A 14,723-nucleotide genomic window follows, 5' to 3' on the forward strand; every position below is an offset into this window, starting at 1 on the left:
CAAAACTTGGGAAGGCTATATGTAACCGTACTTGGCCCACAGATAATTTGTAGCCTTGGAAAACAGGGGAGGCAAGTGTGGAGGAAGCTCGCCCAGAGCCCACAGAAAAATGAGTGATAAGTTGCAGCCCAGTGAATGGATGGTTCACCACAGGGAGACGGCACTGGCGTGAGGAGGTTGATCAGGCAGTGGGTGCAAATCAGAGCGAGCAAATGGAGAGATGATGAATCCATGCTTCTGTCTCTCTGACGGTTCAGGTTTTTCTGATAATTTTGCACCCTTTGTAAACATTGATGTTATTCTGTGGATGAACATTCATTCAGCAGGTTCCCTGCCCTCTATTAACCTATGTCCCAGATAGATGTTTGGGGCAGAGGCATGTTCATCCTTTCTACCTAGTCTGCAAAATCATTTGCATGAGTTAGAATGTGAGCAAGAACTTACATGAGGAAACAGAGGCCATGGTGATGGGTGATAGGAGTCATTCTTTACTAGCTGTGGTGAGGAAGGGGGTATGGAGATGCAAAGAGAAAGATTAAATGAAGTGCCAAGTGCCAAAGCAGAAACACACAAAATAAGGTGGGACTGTATGATAAAGAGGGCATTTCGAGTTCATTGCCAAAAAAAAAATGTACTCAATAAAAACTGTGGATGTAACTGGCTATATTTGGAGAAAAACAAAACTGGTTTCCTCTCTTACCCTTCCAGATGAATCAAAATTAAGACATTTAAAGAAAAGAATTAATAACATGTAAGAGTAAAGAATATTATAACCTTAGGGTGGGAAAGATTTCTAAGGACAGCACAAAAACCATAATCATTAGGGGAAATAATGATAAATGTGAACATATCAAAATTTTAATTAACTCTATAGGAACACTGTTAGTCGACCAGTCTTGTCCAACTCTTTGTGACCCCATAGATTGCAGCCCATCGGGCTCCTCTGTCCATGGGGATTTCCCAAGCAAGAATACTGGAGTGGGTTGCCATTTCCTCCTCCAGGGGATTTTCCCAACCCAAGGATGGAACCCAGGTCTCCCCCATTGCAGGCATATTCTTTACCATCTGAGCCCCCAGGGAAGTCCTATGGAAACAAATCCACACCAAAAAAATTAAATCATGGGCAATATTATAAGATGTTTTACAAACTTGTGGTTCCCAAAATTTTTTAAAAAAAACTTTAGACTTACAGGAAAAAAAAAAAAAGGGAGGGGTGCAAAAGAATATTTGTTTGGTTGGAGTGAGGGAACATGAAAGATTTCAGGAGGTAAAGACAGAATCAAGAAGGCTGGCAGAAGGCCTTGAAACCACCAGGAAGGAAGCTGAGACTGTGAGACCCAGAGGACCATCCTGACTCATGAGAATGTCTCATCTGAAAAGCACTTTGTATTGTGTGTAGCACTTAGCTCACAGGAACACAACATGATGCAAATATTTGGCAAGAAAAAAAGACCTCTTTGAGTCTCTGGAGAGGAAATTACTAGAAACAAGAAGGCTGATAAGGAGACAGCAAAGCCAGAGGTCTGTCTTAAGGAATAAGAGGTAAATGAAGGTAATGAAGATGTTGGAGGAAGCATGGCATTTTATTTCTTCTAGAATTTGGATCAAGAAGGTGATGTGCCTTTTTTTTCTTGGTGTTCTGACCTTGGGTGACTAATGGGGTTCTCAGAGTCTTTGTGAAGATGAGTGTGATGGTAGGTTTCAAAAGATAAAGACTGGTCTTTAGTGTGTGTCCAGGCAAAAAAAAAAACAAAAACAAGAGTTCAAAAAAATACATTGCCCTGCATCCACTGATAGACCTTGAGCAATCTGCAGTTGTTCCTTTGGTTTGCACTAGGATGCAAAAGCAACATCCCCGTGCTTTCTGTCTGTCTGTGTGGCAGCTCGGATTGAATAGGGGAGTACATCTGAAAAAAAATATATATATTGCCAGCACAACTGCAAGTGAGCATCTTGGGTTGGGCCAAAACACATCTGGATGGAGTGACTATCAGGGCCATGTGTGTGTTAGTCACTCAGTTGTGTCTGACTCTTTGCGACCCCATGGTCTGTAGCCTGCCAGGCTCCTCCACCCATGGGATTCTTCAGGTGAGAATACTGGAATGGGTTGCCATTTCCTTCTCCAGGAGACCTTCCTGACCCAGGGATTGAACCCAGGTCTCCCTCATTGCAGGCGGATTCTTTACCATCTGAGCCACCAGGGAAGCCCATCAGAACTATGGTAATCAAGATAATTAAGGCAGAAGTTATCTTACTGGGGAGGAATGGGGACTAGATTTCAGAGGAAGATGCACATGTGGTGAGGGAAATGATGAAGATGAGCTTTCAAAGAAGATATGTAGGTTAGAAAGATACAGATGACCTAGGTCAGAAGTGAATTCCTTCCAAAGCATGGTCTAGAACTGACTGGCTCCTTTGCAAAAGGTTCAGCTTTCTCCCTGAGCATCAGGGGCTGCTTCTGTAACTGACATCGGAAAGTACGTTCTCAGGCCCACATGGTCCTGCTCACAGATTCCCTGGGTCCACAGTCTAACCAGGCCTAAGCTGGTTTCATAATGAGAGCTAGGACCCAGAACCTTCTGCTGTCTGCTACGCTTGGAATCCCCAAGAAGCCCAATTAATGACTACCTGCCTGATCGTCAGGACTGATAACCCTGGAAACCTCAAGTCCTGTTAATTAGTTAGCTCCTCCAGGCTTCACGCTCCTGACATTCTCAGTTGCTTCTCACGATGAAAGTCTTTCCAGGGTGAGTTCCCTCTTCTGTGAGCCCAGCCTGCTCTGTACTTCCTCATCTGACCCCTCTGCCACACCCTTTCTCCAAAACCGGTGCTCTGTGCCTTATGGTATAATGGTTCCTTCGTGGACAAAAGTCCCTTCCTCTGTCCTCCCCTTCAGTGGAAGCTCTCTTCCCCCTGAATCTCCAGTGACACCTCCTCCATCTCAAGGCTTCCACATTTCCAACAGCCTCGCTACTGCAGGTTCTGTGAGAGCAGGAAGCACACATGAATCTTCCAAGCACCTAGCACAGCCCTCAGGTACTCAAGAAATACTTCGTGAATCAATGAAGAGATGAGTGAATGAAGGATTTGCTCATTTGCCACAGCCTGTGTTGTCAGTCAGGAGTTGGGGTTGAGACCCCTTTATTCCCCTGAGTATCTTACAGATAACTATTCTTCCTTCACTTATCAATGCCTCTCACTTTGAGGCTCATGCTACCTGATTAAAACCCACTACCCCATCACTGTCAGCAGCTGTCCTCACTTCTGTCTCCCTTGTCCTTAAAGCTTTGCTCTCTGGCTCCTTCCTCTCTGCCAGGCCAAGTGTGGAGTGACTTCAGTGTCCACGAAGATGATGCACCCAGCACTCTAGCTTTTTGGTTCTTTGACCTCTTCAATACCAGTGACCCTTATCTTCACTTTTCTGCAATTGTCTGTCCTCCTGAATTCATCCTGGAGCTCAATGCCACTTGGAATGATGTCATGTCCAACATTTTTTTCCCCATGGATGTAAATTTCCAGAAGCAGACTTTCAGAGATCATGAAAATGTTCTTTACACTCTTGTCTCCAATTCCTCATCTCCTAGGTGCACCCTAACTCAGTCCAATCAAACATTTGTACAGTCAGGAACCCCCCCTTATCTATCATCCATCTCTCTTTTAAAAAAAAAATCCACTGCATTTCCCTGTCTTTATTTCATTTAACAGCTTGGCAGCATTTGCGAACTGTGAAGACAACTGCCTTCTTGAAATGTTTGTCCTTGGCTTCCTGTAACTCTCTTAGTTTCTTCCTGCCTCTCCTTGGTCATCTTTCTTTATGCTCCTCCATTGATGCCCATTTCTAAAATGTTGGTGTTCTTAGTGTTTTGTCGTCTTGTCTTTTTCCTCTTAATTCTGTGTATTCTACCCGTGCTGTCTTGGCTACTCCTTGCACTGGAGATTCTTCCAACTTTAGACCTTCCTCAGACCAGCTTTGGGGTCCGGGTAGATACCTCACTGCTGTGCATTGATTAATTGTACATAAAGAACTAATGTTGACCTCAAATACAGCCTGTTATAAATTAAAAATGTAGTTTCCAAACCATCTCTCCAAATTTGCTTTGTCCCCTGTATTTCTTTTATTTTGTTTTGTAACCTTCCACATGTATCTTGATTCTCTTTCATACTCTCCAACTTCACTCCCACAGCTTTATTCTGGCCATTGCCATTTATTGCCTGGGTTATTGGAGTCCTTTCCAGCTCTCCACTCCTAACTCCATCCAATGTCAGATTCAGACTGTCATCTTTCTAACATTAAAATCTGCTCATGTCATTTTATCACTCAAGTGTCTTCAATTTTTCCACATTGCCCTTAAGAAAAGTCTAAGTGTTTTTGGCATGACATCTACAACCCTTCAAAAGCCCAACCCAGGCTGACCTCTTCTGCTTGGTTTCTGGCCACTCCTTTCTCAACTCAGCCCTAACTTACAGCCCTGCTGGATGGTTGGCAGCCCTGAGGATGTGAGAATGGGCCACTGTTTCATTCGTGTCTGTTTCAGTTGCCAGATAACAGCCTTCCTTTTGCTTCTCTTCCAACCTCCTCTTGTTCCACTTACATACTCTCCCCATCTCGGTGGCCCTGGTGCCTCTCCTGCTTTCACTGCATTGCCCCTGTGGGTCATATTTGCCTGTTTACTTTTCTTGTCTCCATCACTAGATGGAATGCTCTTTGACTGCAGGCTCTCAAATCATGTTCATGCTTCACTTCTCCCCTGCCCAGGAGAGTGTCTATCTCAGAATATACTGTTGAATTAATAAATGACTAATTTAAGAGTTTGAATGAGAGGCTGTGACTAAGGCTGGCATAAATGAAGGAGAATTTCAGTAGCAGCATCTTGGCAGAATGAAGTTGTTGGTCCTGTCTTACATTGTCATATATGCAAGTCCTTTCTTAGTTTAGAAAGAGATGAAGTTTAATAGTCCATTGGCAGGCATGCATCTTGTCATTCCTACTCATAGTAGGCTGAGTGCTGTCTCCGATATAGTGTGAGACATCTTGGATCCAAGAACAGATGTGTTTGGGAGGCTTACTCATTCGCAGATTTTAATAATTGAAACCAATCAGAGTTATGTGTACTGAAGCATTTTGAAATCTATGCTGAAAATGGGTCTCCTAGTTTTCACTTCTCCATTATGATTCATGAAGTCCTTACAGGAGCTAAAATGTCCTTCGGGTATTGTTGTTGGTTAGTTGCTAAGTCATGTCTAACTCTTTGTGAACTCATGGACTGTAGCCCACCAGGCTCCTCTGTCTGTGGGATTTGGCAGGCAAGAATACTGAAGTGGGTTGCTTTTTCCTTCTCTGGGGGCATCTTCCTGACCCAGAGATCAAACCCGTGTCTCCTGCTTCGCAGGCAGATTCTTTACCACTGAGCCCCCAGGGAAGCCCCCTTCAGATGCTAGGACCCAATTTCTCCATTTCTTCCTTTGTGCCCTGGAATTTACTCTCAGTATGAAAAAATGTTCAATTTCATCTCATTTTACCATGATGGATGAACTTAATTTGTTTGTGTGGCTAATGGTCTTGCAAATCAAAATAGTTTCTGTGGTTTAGCAAATCTGGTGGAAGAAAAATGTGAAGAGAAAGTTTTAGCTTCATGGCTTCCTTTCCTATATTCTGAGACATCTCCAGGGGCTCCTTGTCAGATTATGTGTCTTGAAAATATTTGCAACTATTTATGGGCAATTGAGCCTGGAAGAAAGGCGGTTCAGGTATAGGTTTTGAGAAACATTGGAATAAGGGCATATCAGCGGGCATCTTTCATGATATCTACTTTTAAAATAAATTTGTTGGAAAATTGTTTTTAGAGGCACAGAGTGGGTCTGGTGTGTTATTCGTTTCACTTCTGATAGCGGATTCCGTATTTCACATCCCTTGAAATTCACCCTTAGGTTGCAGGGAAGACAGGTGGTTTTGGGTAGAGCCAGTTGGACACCAGTGTTTATCCTTGGTCAGTTATCCTGTGTTGCATGTGAGGCCCAAAATAGTTTTCATAAGGAAACAGATTGAATTCCACTGTGAACATTTTCATCAATTTCTATAATCTCAGAATGTCATTAATTTGCAAGTGGAGGTGTTGTGTTATGTGTCAGGAGCAAGTTAGTGAACTGAAATGGTAGTAACTTTGCCTTTCTTTGGGTTCCTAAGACATTTACAGTGAGCTTAAGCAAACCTTTTTTTAGAGTGGAAGTCAGTGAACAAAATGTTTGTTTGATCCTAAGATAGGTTGATTTTATTGCCATGAGTTGCATGGGAAAAAATTGTACTTTGATCCAAATGTTAATTGAATGCAGAAGAATTGTTTCTGAAAATTTGACTATTTTTAACAACCTTGATATAGGCTCCCATATCATTAAAACAACCACCTGTGACATTCACTTTTATTTTCATTAATTCAGAATTAAGAATCATGTTATAAATATAATTTTCCAATATTCACGCAATCTTGTACTTTCTCTATTTCCCTTAGGTATTTTATATTTGATTATATTTATTTAGAAATGACTTTTCTCTCTTGTATCAAAAGCATTAGTTATGATTTGTTGCTAATGAATGTAAGCATAAAGGAAAGACATTTTTATTAAATCCTAGCATTATTTTATTCCATGTCTTTAGATTGTTGGCTTTTTAAAAAGTTCTATCATGAGCCAAAGTAAATAGGCATTTACTGAGTATCTCCTGTGGGTCAGGTTTGCAATAAGCTATGTGTTATATAGAGACTTCCCAGGTGGCACAGTGGTAAAGAATCCATCTGCCAATGCAGGCGATGCAAGAGACGCAAGTTCTATCCCTGGGTTGGGAAGATCCCCTGGAGGAGAGCATGGCAACTCACTCCAACATTCTCGCCTGGAGGATCCCATGGACAGAGGAGCCTGGTGGCTACAGTCCATGGGGTTGCAAAGAGTCGGACACGACTGAGTGACTGAGCACAGTAGCACCATGTGTTACATATGTTCTTGAATTAAACTATACAAGAGTCCTACAGAGTATTAATATCTTCAGCTTTTAAAAAATTATTTTTTTTGGCTGCATTGGGTCTTAGTTTCAGCTCACGTGATCTTCACTGCATTTTGTGGGATCTCTTGATGCATCACACAGACTCTCTAGTTGCAGCATGTGGGCTTAGTTGCTCTGTGGCATTTGGGATCTTAGTTCCCTGATCAGGGATCGAACTCACGTCCCCGGCATTGCAAGGTAGATTCTTTACCACTGGAAAGTGGGAAAGGGAAGGGAAGACCCCTAACATCTCCAGTTTTACATAGAAGGAAGCTAAGGCACAAATTTGAGTCCTTAACCCAGGTCCACATAAATAACAGTTAGTGGATGTAGGATTGTAGATCTTTGAAGTTAGATGCTCTGCACAATGATTCTGCAGTCTAATGCCTCTTTTTTTTTTTTTTTTTAATGAGAGCCCCAGTCTTTACATAGAAAATATTCTGTGCTTAGTTGAAAAAAGATTCCAGATTTGATAGACAGCGGAGCTAATGAAGTATTAATAGATGTCTAACAATGACAGAGGAAAAATTGGCTAACACCAGCAGCTCGGGTTAGTTATAGTGTCCATGAGGACACTCTGGGAGCCTTATAGAATGAAAAGATAACATTCTCAGTACAAGGATTAGGAGACCATTTGCACCCCAGGAAGCTTGCCTGCTAAGCTCACAATTGTTAATAGAAATAATTTAAGAGTTCTGTACTGTAACATGCTATTTCTGTTATGCTTGCTTCATCTCTATGTTCTGCTTGTGAACATAATCAAAAGTCAATAGCCACCCACCTTTTTCTTGGTTGAAGTAGCTATAATAATTTTAGAAAATTTAGGATGCAAGCTAGGAGTTAGATTTGGAGCTTGGCAGCTTGCATGTGACTGGGTTGACCCCTCTCTCTGTATTAATAATATACTCTGAGAACATTTGGGAACAGGAATCTTCTGATTAAAGCAAACATTATCTGGACTTCCAGATTCTGGAAGAATTTTAGAGAACAGAATGGGAGTATATTCCATAATAAGCCAAGTAATTTTTTTAACGATTGAAAATACCATTTGTTCAAAATCCATACTAATCTCAACAGTTAATCAATGAAAAATCATTAGGGCTTTCGATGTACCAACCCATCTGAGTTTTAAAGCACCTACCTTTTTTTACAACAGAAAGGAAATTGTAGATCTAAAACTTTCAGACTTTCCATCTCAACTCCACCTTTGCAGCTTAATTATTCTAACCCTTTTTGTCTCTCTGACAAACTCATTTTTTACTTGTAAGACCCAGCTCAAAAGTGCCCTGATCTATAAATTCTCTCCTAACTGCTTGCTCACTGTTCCTTCCTCCCTGCCCCTATCAGAGTTAAGCCCTCCCATGTATCTCCTGTACACCATTTAATGGCTGACCTTACCGGCTCTCCTCTCTGCGGCTGTCCTCTGAGCTGCAAGAGCATAGGGAGGAGTGGACTGATTCATCCTTGTGCGTGCATGCTAAGTCACTTCAGTCATGTCCAACTCTTTGTGACCCTATGGACTGTAGCCCACCAGGCTCCTCTGTCCACAGAATTCTCCAGGCAAGAATATTGGAGTGGGTTGCCATGCCCTCCTCCAGGGAATCTTCTCGACTGGAAGAACCCGCTTCTCTTATGTCTCTTGCATTGGCAGGTGGGTTCTTTACCACTAGGGCAACCTGGGAAGCAGTATTTGCTTAAAAAACAAACAAACAAACAAAAAAAACCCACTAACAAAGCTGTCATAGCTGCTGCCTCCATATCATTTTCCACTGCTCTCTACCCCTTTCATCCTTACTCTCCTCTGTTCTCAAGCTGAAAGAGTCCCCCATTCTGGTTCTGCCCTCCAGCTTCTCTTTGGGTCCCTTGAATCTTGACATTCACCTTGTGAAATTCCTAAATGTGCCTCTTTTTTTTGCTTTCTCACGTCTCCTTCATCTCTGGGCATCTTCTGAGAGAAAGGAGCTGTTACGTCCATTGTACCATTTTCTACAATGTATTTTTTTTTTAATAAGCATTGCTGATTTTTTCCATTTGTGAGCCTTAATCAGTGGTATTTAATAGCTACATTAAGAGGAAAGATAAAATCAAAAGAAAAGGAATTTTAAAATACCATTGGCAAATGATTTAAAACCACCAAATTATCAAAACAATAATTAAATACAAACTGAATCTTATCCTCATTATACAAATACGCAGGCAAATCACAGACTGTAGCCATCAGGGCTGGCACTCCTCATCCAGAGTTCTGCAGCTGTACCACCCCGGCTGACTCTTCTGGGCTCAGCTGCCTCCGGCTGTGGCCCAGATTCTTCCCTGAGCTGTAGAGCAAACAGAGGCAAGTTTGGTAGAGAAGATAGCTCAGACCCTTGGAGCTTACTAGAAGAAGTTAAAATCTTGATACAATCCTAGGAACCCAAAGGGGGAAAAAAAATTAGTATATACGATTGTTCCAGATTTTTTTCCAAGATCCAGAGAATCTTGGGTTAGTCCCATTTCAGGCTTCCTCTATGACTCAGCAGTAAAGAATCTGCCTACAATGCAGGAGACTCAGGTTCAATCCCTGGGTTGAAAAGATCCCCTGGAAAAGAAAATGACAACCCACTCCAGTATTCTTCCCTGGGAAATCCCATGGGCAGAGGAGCCTGGGGAGCTACAGTCCATGGGGTTGCAAGAGTTGGACACGACTTAGCAACTCAACCACCACCACCACCAAGTACCTCACATAAGTGGAATCAGATAGTATTTGTCTTTAAAAATAAAAAAAAAGAACTGGCTTATTTCACTAAACATAATGTCCTAAAGCTTCACTGATATTGTAGCATTTAGCAGAATTTCCTTCTTTTTAAAGGCTGAATAGAATTTCTTTGTATGCATATGTACATTTTGGTTATCCATTGATCCATCAGTGGACACTTGAGTTGCTTCTACATTTTAGCTATTGTGAAGAATGCAACAATGAACATGGGTGTGAAACCCTGCTTTCCATTCTTTGGTATATATCCAGAAGTGGAATTGCTGGATCATATGGTAATTCAGTTTTAAATAGAATTATTTAATAGTGCATAAGGATTCCAATTTCTTCATGTTTGCCAAAACTTGTTTTCTGGTTTTTTTCACTTGTTTGGTTTTTTTTTTTTTTTTTTTGAATAATATCCATTCTACTGGGTGTAAGGTGGTTTCTCATTGTGGGTTTGTTTGCATTTCCCTAGTCATTAGTAATGTTGAGCATCTTTTTATGTGCTTATTTCCCACTTGTGTATCTTTTTTTTGAAAAATGTCTTTTCAAATTCTTTGGTAATTTTTGAATCAGGTTATTTGTTTTGTTGTTGTTGAATTTTAGGCATTCTCCCAACTAGTTTGGTAGTAACTTTTAAAATCAGAAAGGATGTGAACTCTGGTTTTGTTCTTCTTTCAGAATTTTTTTGACTTTTTAGGGTCCCTCAAGATTCCATATGATATTTAGGGTGGATTTTCCCACTTCTGTAAAAAAGTGTCATTGAGATTTTGATAAGGATTATACCGAATATATGGATTGCTTTGGATAGTGTTGATATCTTAACAGTATTAAGTCTTCTAATCAATGAACATGGGATAATTTTCCATTGATTTATGTTTTCATTACTTTCTTTAAGAAATGTTTTATAGTTTTTATTGAATAAGTCTTTCACCTCCTTTGCCAAGTTAATTCCTAACTGTTTTATTCTTTTTGATGCTATTGTAAATGGAAATTGTTTACTTAATTTTTCTTTTGGATTGTTTATTGTTAGTGATTAGAAATTCAGTTGATTTTTGTGTGTTGACTTTGTATCCTGCCACTTTGCTGAATTATAAGTTATAACAGATTTTTGTGTGGAATTTTTAGGTCTTCCCAGGTGGGGCTAGTGGTAAAGAATCCACCTGCCAATGCAGGAGATGTAAGAGATATAAGTTTGACACTTGTTTGGGAAGATCCCCTGGAGGAAGGCATGGCAACCCACTCAAGTATTCTTGCTTGGAGAATCCCATGGACAGAGGAGCTTGGAGGGCTACAGTCCATATGGTTGCAAAGAGTCGGACATGACTGAAGTGACTTAGCATGCACATATAAAGTCACATCACCTGTGAATAGAGGATTTTTTTACTGCTTCCTTTCTAATTTGGATACCTTTTATTTCCTTTTCTTGCCTAATTTGTCTGATAGGACTTCCAATACTATGTTTTATTCCATTTACTCCCAGTTTTATTGAGAAATAATTGACATATCACTAAGCTGTGTCCTACTCTTTGCAACCCCATGGACTATAGACCACCACGCTCCTTTGTCCATGGGATTTCCCAGGCAAGAATACTGGGGTAGGCTGCCATTTCCTTCTCCAGGGGATCTCCCCCCCACACCAACACCACCACCACCACCCCACCCCCCGCCAGGAATCAAACCCATGTCTCCTGCATTAGCAGCCATATTCTTTACCACTGAGCCACCAGGGAAGCCTCTGTGCCACTGTATGTTTAAGGTGTAAACATGATGGTTTGATTTACATATATTGTGAAATGATGACCACAATAGATTTAGTTAATATTTGTCATCTCATACAAATACAATGAAAAGAAAAAAATTTCTCCTTATGATGAGAATCCTTAGGCTCTCCTCTCTTAACAACTTTCTTATATATCATATAGTTATGTTATTTATAGTCATTGTGTTATACATTATATACCTTGTAGTTATTTATAACTGGAGTTTTGTACCTTTTCCACTCACAGAAATTAACTCAAAATGGGTTAAAGACTTAAATTTAAGACCTGAACCCATGAAACTCCTGGAGGAAAACACACGAAAAAAGCTCCTTGACATGCGAACTTACACCAAAAGCACAAACAACAAAGTTAAAAATAAACAAGTGGGGCTACAGCAAACAAAGCAAGCTTCTTCACAGCAAGAGAAACAATCAACAGAGTGAAAAGAGTACCTAAGGAATGGGAAAAATATTTGCAAACCATATATCTGATAAGGGGTTAATAATCAAGTAAAGAATTTATACAACTCAATAACAAAAACATCAATATTATATTGAATAGAAGTGGCAACAGTGAGCATCTTTGTCTTGTTCTTGATCTTAGAGGAAAGTTTTCTGTTTGTCCCCATTAGTGTGATGCATGCTGTGAGTTTTTCATATATGTCTTTTGTTGAGGTATATCAGTGTTTAATTTTGAAGCTATAGTTTTTCTAAAGGCCTGATTTCAGGATAGGTAGTTTTATTGTGTAAAAGGCAATGACAGGAACATCAACCATGCTCATAATGATTAGGTGATGATGTAGAGAGAAAATCATTATATCTGACAGATCTTGGGCTGATTCACAACTCTTCAGTTTTATGGTTATTGGATTTGAACAAGGTGTTTCACTTGTGTGAGCCACCAGTTTCCTGTCTGTGGAATTTCCCTCAGAAAGTTGTATGCATGCTTTAAAAATTTCAAGTGCTTTTGTGTCCACACCTGCATTGTGTGTATGAAGAGTACACTACTTTTCTGTATTCTTTGCAGTAGAGAGAGAAAGAAATGATTTCCTTAATACCATATCCCCACTTAGCTCACTTCTTCCATTCACCTCGAATTATACATGCACATAGGGAACGGTCATATATTCTTTAACCCCAGTGTTAACTGGAAGTTCACTCAACCAGCATTTAAGATCTCAGAGCTGGAGGTGCACCCCACCATTTAGATGTGAGGGTGATTGGGCTGCGACATCTGTCACCCATTGGTCGCCAGGATTGATTTGGCTGATCTGGGTGACTAGGTGAGTGTCCCCTTCTTCCCTTACCACTCTGTGTGCGCCCTTCTCATCATGTACTTGCTAAGCCCTGTCAGCTCCCTTTTACACCAGCATGGAGTGTGTGAGGACAAGGCACTGGTCACAATGATGTGCTTACTACAGTGCATGACCAGGGCAGATGAAAGTAACTCTTTTCACTGGGCTGCTGATTGGCTAGTCCTTGATGTTACCACTCCATCTGAATAGGACTGAAAGTGAAGTTAGTAAAGAATGTGCATTATAAAATGGCATCAGGGGACTCCCTTGGTTGCCCAGTGGTTAAGAATCCTCCTTCTAATGCAGGGGACATGGGTTTGATCCCTAGTTGGGAACTAAGATCCCATATGTTGCCAGCAGCCTGCACATTGCAACTAAGACCCAATGCAGCCAAATAAATATATTTTTAAAAAAATAAGGTTGCATCAGTACACGCTGAGATGGAAACATTTAGGAATGAGCAAAGCAGAAGGGTCTGGAATGGACAATGGGACAGGAGTTGAATTCTAGCAGTCACAATGGGGCATCTCTATTAGCATCCTAAACTTTTTTTTAACCTTTTACCAATAACAAAGGGAATGGCAGTAAAGGCAAAAGGAGGTAGCAACATGGGAGGATGAAAAAAAGTCAAAAGGTTGATAAGACCAAGGTTCTGTAAATGCTTATGTTGAGACAGTTTACCAGCTGTTAAAAAAGAGTTCAGAGAGTTGAACAAGTGTCCACTCAAAGGCTTGTCTTGTCCCAAATTCAGTCACTAAATCTTAAATATTGATTAAAAGAAATTAATTGGGCATTTAAGCTAAATGCAGTGTTAGTTATGATAAACACTATAGGACAGTTGGACAGACAACTCTTTCCTTTGTTTTCCCTTTTCCTTGTCTTCTTTATCACCCTTTTCCTACCCCAGCAACATGTACGAAACATCAGGGAGAAAGTGTTCATTTGCTATCCTACCTAATACTTACTGCTTTCCAATTTCCAAGTCTTATCAGGTTTACTTGGTAATTTTAATTTTTTGTATTATCACAGTAAGGAGTAATTTGAAGGTGACTTGCAGAGGAAAATGTGGCTGATAAGAAGGTAGACAGTGGTTAAATTTCTTTAATTAGCAATGATTTCAGTATTCTTCTACTCTGTAGGAGATTTGAGTCAGATGACAAGTTGAGAATCATGTATTCTAAAAGAAAACTGGGTCCTTCCTGAAGAGATTTTTCTGGCTTTTTCTTTTTTTTTTATTTGTTTTGCCATACATTGACATGAATCCACCATGGGTTTTTAAATCAAGCGTGGTTTCATGCCTAGTAGTTGTAACTAGTGGTGTGAAAGAGTGAATGTAGCAAATATTGATTTTGCTTTCATGATATTTAAATGGTGGCTTTTATTCATGGGAATGATCTCGATGTATAAATAAACAGCTAATAGTTTGATCAAGTTTATCACCGTATAGTTTCCTCTAGGCACCACTTAATGGCAAAGAACAATCATTTATTCTTCAACCCCAGTGTTAACTGGAAGTTCATCCAACCAACATTTAGATTCATAGAAGCCATTTGACTCCAGAGCTGTGGTTATCACTATGTGCTCAAGTTGCCCCTTCAGGAACATGCCATTCTTACTCTGGCCTCTGTTTAGTTATTCATTCAGCAAATATTCATCTCTTGCACTAAGCCCAAGAGAAACAGAGATAGGAACACAGAGCCCTCCCTCCTGGGGGCCCCATGGATTAGCTGGGAGACACAGGAGCATTCAGGGTGCTATGGAAACATAGGAACCAGTGAATAATTAGGTAAGTAATTGGAGAAGGTGGTCAGAAATGGTTTCCACAAAGATGCACAATGAAGGGAATGAGTATGATGATGGAGAGAGATGAACAGATGTGTGGTACACACTGAAAAATAC

The 14,723-nt window shown here is 40.5% G+C and overlaps 1 protein-coding gene, 1 long non-coding RNA gene and 1 other non-coding gene across 3 annotated transcripts in view; 2 read left to right on the forward strand and 1 right to left on the reverse strand.

The window, feature by feature from the left end:
- The window catches only part of LOC145532204 (uncharacterized), a 331,653-nt gene that overhangs the window by 100,370 nt on the left and 216,560 nt on the right, over positions 1-14,723 (forward strand). The window lies entirely within an intron of this gene.
- LOC145532214 (uncharacterized) overlaps positions 1-14,723 on the reverse strand; it is a 45,034-nt gene that overhangs the window by 6,640 nt on the left and 23,671 nt on the right. The gene's annotated exons all lie outside the window — the stretch shown is intronic.
- LOC145533603 (small nucleolar RNA SNORA31) lies at positions 1,782-1,909 on the forward strand. The gene has a single exon (XR_014074190.1). It is a non-coding gene; the product is annotated as a small nucleolar RNA SNORA31 (small nucleolar RNA).

The sequence above is a fragment of the Giraffa tippelskirchi genome, chromosome 13 (assembly GCF_054371585.1).
Source record: "Giraffa tippelskirchi isolate mGirTip1 chromosome 13, T2T-mGirTip1v1.2.pri, whole genome shotgun sequence".
Taxonomy (NCBI): Eukaryota; Metazoa; Chordata; class Mammalia; order Artiodactyla; family Giraffidae; genus Giraffa; species Giraffa tippelskirchi.